At 40.3% G+C, this 5,950-nt stretch overlaps 1 pseudogene across 1 annotated transcript; it reads left to right on the top strand.

Moving 5' to 3' along the window:
- The first annotated feature begins 1,451 nt into the window (after positions 1 to 1,451).
- On the top strand, positions 1,452 to 2,283 carry LOC311615622 (large ribosomal subunit protein eL6-like; annotated as a pseudogene). Its single transcript has one exon. The product of its transcript is annotated as a large ribosomal subunit protein eL6-like (transcript).
- Positions 2,284 to 5,950: the final 3,667 nt, after the last annotated feature.

The following is a 5,950-nucleotide window of genomic DNA, read 5'->3' as shown; positions in this document are numbered from 1 at the left end:
CTTGTGTGTAGACATTTTTATTTTTTTGTGTCTGTGTTCCTTCTTCCCTCTCATTTTTCTCCTTTTTACAACAGTCCCTTTAGCATTTCTTGCATTTATGGCTTTGTATTGATAAATTCCCTTAGTTGTGTTTTTTTGTTTGTTTGTTTGTTTTTTTTTGTTTTTGTTTTTTGTGTGTGTGTGTGTGTGTTTGTCTGTGAAGCTCATGATGTCCCCTTTAATTTTGAATGATAGTCTTGCTGGATGGAGTATTGCTGGATGGAGTATTCTTGGATTAAGTCCCTTGTTTTTTATGACTTTTTATACTTCATTCCATTCCCTTTTGACCTGATGTGTTTCTGTTGAGAAATCATTTTATAATCTAATGGGAGATCTTTTGTAGGAAACTCTTTGTCTCTCTCTTGAAGCTCTTAAGAGTCTCTCCTTGTTGTTTATGTTTGCCATTGTAATTATGACGTGTCTTTGGATGGGTCTTTTGAGGTTCAATTTATTTGGGATTATTTGCTTATGTCATTTTTTTCTTCCGCAAGTCATGGAAGTTTTCTGTCATTATTTTTTCAAATAGGTTCTCTAATCCTTGATGCTCTTCTTGACCTTATGGTACTCCTATTATATGTATGTTACTTCATTTCATGTTTTCCTAAAGCTCCCTTAGGTTCTCCTTCTGTTTTCTAATTTTTTTCTGCAGTTGCTTTTCAGATTGGGCTTGTTTTTCTAGCCTATCCTCTAGCTCACTAATTAGTCCCTCCACTTCTGTTAGTCTACTGTTGAAACCTTCCATTTTGTGTTTTATTTTAGCTACATCACTTTTTATTTCTTCTTGATTTTTACATAGGTTGTTGGTGTTTCTTGTCCATCTAGTTTATGAACTATATGACAATTAGTCTAAATTTTTTCTGACATATTGCATGCCTCTTTTTTCATTTAGTTCCTTTTTAATGGGTGATTCCTCCTTTTCATTCCTTTGGGAATTGCTTTGTTGTCTTCCCTTTTTTGCTGTCACTGAAGGGTCCAGTTGCCAAGTTGCACGTGGCCTGAGCTGTGCAGCAGGCTTGGCGGGATTGCAGTGCACCCTGACAGTCAAGGGCAGGCTCAGGGTATTTGGAGGCATTGCTGTGCAGCAGGAACCCTGTGTGCACCAAGAGTTGGGGCTGGCTGTTTGCCCAAGAGACATGGACACTGACAGTCAGAGATGGCTTGGGTGCCCAGGAGGCACAGCCAGGGGGAACCCTGTGTAGATTGTCTCTTGATTCAGAAATATTTATATTGGATGTATGCTGAGAGTAGATCAGATGTTATGGAGGCTGAATTGTGGAACTATTGCACTTTCCCATTTCTTACAATAAGGGTCAGAAGGGTCTATTCTCCAACTCTAGCAATAATATTGGGCCTGAAACCTTGGCTCATAAAAAAAAAAAAAAAACCATTATGGCTCTTTCCCATCTTATAAGATGGAGGGTGAAAAGAAAACTGAGAAGTTGAAAACTAAGGAGAAGAAACTTGAAGCCAAGAAGGCTGATTCCAGAGTCAAGGTTAAGAAGGGGAAACCCCACTTTAGCCGAAACCCCATCCTCATCAGAGGAATTGGCAGATATTCCCGGTTGGCTATGTATTCATGAAAGTCCATGTACAAGAGGAAGTATTCAGCCCCTAAATCCAGGATTGAAAAGAAAAAGGAGAAATTTCTTGCTACTATCACAAAATAAGTTGGTGGTGACAAGAATGGTGGTACCCGAGTGGTGAAACTCTGAAAAATGCTTAGATATTATTCCACTGAAAGATGTGCCTCGAAAGCTGTTGAGCCATGGCAAGAAACCCTTCAGTCAGCATGTGAGGAGATTGTGGGACAGCATCACTCCTGGGACCATTCTGATCATCCTCATTGGGTGCCACAGAGGCAAGAGGGTGGTTTTCTTGGAGCAGCTGAGCTGTGGCTTGCTAGATGTGACTGGACATCTGTCCTTCAATTGAGTTCTTCTTCGTAGAACACACCGGAAATTTGTCATTGCTGCCTTCACCAAAATTGATATCAGTGGTGTGAAATCCCCAGACATCTCACTAATGTTTTCTTCAAGGAGAAGAAGCTGCACAAGCCCAGCGAATGTCTGAAAGTGAAATATGGGATTACAGAACAGCACAAGGTTGACCAGAAAGCTGTGGACTCACAAATTTTGCCAAAAATCAAAGCTGTTCCTCAGCTCCAGGGCTACCTTTGCTCTCTGTTTGCTCTCAGCAATGGGCTTTATCCTCACAAACTGGTGTTCTGAATTTCTTATAATAACTAGATTAGCTGAAACCAGTTTGGCTCAGTGGATAGAGCATCAGCCTTTGGACTGCAATGTCCCAGGTTTGATTCCAGTCAAGTGCATGTAACTTGGTTGTGGTCACATCCCCAGTGGGAGGTGTGCAGGAGGCAGCTGATGTTTCTCTCTCATCGATGTTTCTAACTCTCTATCCCTCTCAATTCCTCTCTGCAAAAAAAAAAATCAATGAAATATATTATAAAAAAAGAACTAGATTAAATAACTGGTAAGTTTTTCAAAATATATGTTTTATTGATTTTTTACAGAGAGGAAGGGAGAGAGATAGAGAGCTAGAAATGTTGATGAGAGAAAAACATCAACCAGCCACCCCCTGCACACCCCTCACTGGGGACGTGCCCACAACCACCGTACATGCCCTTGACTGGAATCGAACCTGGGACCTTTCAGTTCGCAGACCAACACTTTACCACTGAGCCAAATCGGTTTTGGCAATAACTGATAAGTTTTAAAAAATCATTATGAACCATTTGCACGTTGATGTAAATTAAGTTATTAGCAGTATAGTGAGCTGTATGGGTGGGCTTCTGGGGGAGAAACAACTCTTATTTTCATGAAATCACTTGATCTGCTTTGGAAAACTGTTTTCATATTATACACTATTGGTAATATTACAATGCAGTACAATTGTTTACATACTTTTTATTCTGTGCTGTGACAGTTGTCTTTCTTACTCAGTAGTTTTGCATAATTAAAAACATCATAAGCCTAAAATTAGAGACAGACTTGAGTTCTCTTTGGAAAACATCTGGGTATCTTTGAATAATAACCTGACATCTGAGTCCAGCAGCGGCCCCCAAATTGTCTACAGTCAGATTGTCAGAGCCTCTATTAGTCAGCAATGTCTGAAAATAAATTTACCATCTGAATTCTATTCTTCATAACTAGAGTTCATGATTATAGTGATCAGAGTTGCTAGTTTTTCTGGGAATAGTTATAGTTTATACTTATAATTATTTGTAGCTGCCACTTTTACCCTTAAAATGTCCCATTTTGCTCACCTGGTGTGGCTCAGTGTTTGACCATCAACCTATGAACCAGGAGGTAACAGTTTGATTCCCAGTCAGGGCATATGCCTGGGTTGCAGGCTCCATCTCCAGTGTGGGGCATGCAGGATGCAGCTAATCAATGAATCTCTCTCACCATTGATGTTTCCAGCTCTCTCTCCCTTTCCCTCTATCCATCTGAAATCAATAGAAACATATTTTTTTAAATGTCGCAGCTTAAATGATAAAGTATATGGTTATTCTCTGACCATGAGCAAGCAACTACATTTTGAACATCAAATACTGTGCTGATTGCTGTTCCGTGGGGACACCTCAAGACAAAATACTTCATTAACTCTAGTTATCTTTTCCTTCATTGTAAGGCAGAAGAAAGAAAATAATGTCAAGTTCACAGGTTGCAGAGTCATTGGCAAGCCATTTTACTACTCACAAGCTTTCTAGATATCATTCAGTACCTTGGGATAGGGTAATTAATGGAAGCTTTTTCTTTTCCAATACTGCTTTCATCCTGACGTGCAACTTTGGTTTCCATGGCTATGCATTGAGAAGGAGACTCCTGATCATTTTAAATATATTTTAAACCTGACATAAAAGAGCCCCTTTCTTCCCTATTTCATTACCAGTATTTCTTCATTCTGATGTCCTTTTTTACATTTTGAAAACTTCTTAACCCAACCATGAGGCTAATGTCCTACAACTTTCTAGAAATTTTCTTAAGGAGAAGTGTTTAAAAAACAAACAAACAAGCAAACAAACAAAACACACAGAAAAAGCAGGCTTTATTTGTCAGCAATAAAGCAGGAACATTTTGACATGGAGCTGCATTTTAAAAATATGTGATGTGAGAGAGAAACCAAGATGGCGGCATAGGTAACCGCCTAACTGCAGCCTCACACAACAATTTCAAAAAATACAACTAAAATATAAAGTGGACATTATCCAGAAGTACAGGAAAGTCGACTGACTGGAAATTCTACTACTAGAAGGAAAGAGAAAACCAGAAGGAAAATCAGAGGAGCTGTAAAAACCTAAGGTACAGAGAAACGTTGCCTTTGTGGAGAGGATGGAGCTGGAGAGGAGGGGCAGCTGAGTGCCTGGCTGGCTTTCCTTAGCGGAAGGAGATAAAAGCTCCGGACTGTGCTGAACCCCAGTTCCTACAGCACTGAACCCCAGTTCTGAGTGAGACCCTGAGGACCCAGACACATACAGAGAGAATCTGGGCTGTAAGGTGGAAGCTCAGGAGAGTGGCGAAAGGCAGAGCCCCAGAGTAGCACATATTTCTCACAGAGGACAAACTGTTGATTGAGCCACTGGATTGCCCTAGCAGGAAGGAGACATAGCTTCTGACTGCTCTTAACCCCATTTCCAACTGCACTGAACCCCAGTTGAGGGCTCGTTGGGGGAGAGAATAGACTGTCTGGTAGCGGGCGAAACTCTAGGGCACCTTTCTCTCAGAGGTGCTTGCAGCGAGTACCAAAGGACACTGATGAACACTGAGACTCAGGAACCTCATAGGGTGGGGCTAACCCGAATCCAAGGCTGTAGGCTCCACCCTGAAACTCTGCCCTATCCAAGCTGAGCACAGAGGCTCTTGCAGTTTTCCAAGTCTAGTCAAATAAGGCTGTCTCCTGGCATAGATATGGCTGATCCTACCACCCTACCAACTCAGGGAATCAGCGAAAATGCCGAGAAAAGGGAACAGATCACAAACGAAAGAAATGGAGGACAACAAGCGACTGGATATAGAGTTCAAAACCACGCTTATAAGGTTTTTCAAGAATCTCCTAGAAAAGGCTGATAAAATAAACAAGACCTATGAAGATATGAAATGGGATCAACTAGAAATATAAAGGATCAACTAGAAATAAAGAATACATTCTCTGAAATAAAAAAATATATATATTATACAGTGTCCTAAAAACAGAATGGAAGATCACAAGAGTCAAGTCAAAGATTTGGAACACAAAGAGCCAGAGGACACTCCTCTGCAGAAGCAAGAAGTCAAGAGAATCCAGAAAGTTGAAGATAGTGTAAGAAACCTCTGGGACAACTTTAAGTGATCCAACATCAGAATTATGGGGGTCCCAGAAGATGACAAAGAGCAAGATACCGAAAACATACTGAAAGAAATAGTGACAGAAAACTTCCCCCACCTGGTGAAAGAAATAGACTTACAAGCCCAGGAAGCGCACAGAACCCCACACAAAAGCAATCCAAAGAGGACCACACCAAGACATATCATAATTAAAATTCCAAGAGCAAAAGATAAAGAGAGAATATTAAAAGCAGCAAGAGAAAAGCAGGTAGTTACCTATAAAGGAGCACCCATACGATTGTCAGCTGATTTCTCAACAGAAACCATGCAGGCCAGATGGGAATGGCAAGAAATATTCAAGGTGATGAATAGCAAGAACCTACAGCCCAAAATACTCTACCCAGCAAAGCTATCACTCAGAATCGAAGGCCAGATAAAGAGCTTCACAAATAAAATAAAAAAAAGGTAAGGAGTTCATCACTGCCAAACCAGAATTATATGAATTGCTGAAAGGGGTTCTTTAGGAAGAGGAAGAAAATAAAGATAAAATTTATGAACAAAAAATATGTAACTATCAACAAGTGAAT

Source organism: Pipistrellus hanaki (genome assembly GCF_964339955.1).
Source record: "Pipistrellus hanaki genome assembly, chromosome: X".
Taxonomy (NCBI): Eukaryota; Metazoa; Chordata; class Mammalia; order Chiroptera; family Vespertilionidae; genus Pipistrellus; species Pipistrellus hanaki.
The sequence above is the reverse complement of the archived record's forward strand: the minus strand, read 5'-3'. Positions and strand labels throughout refer to the sequence as shown.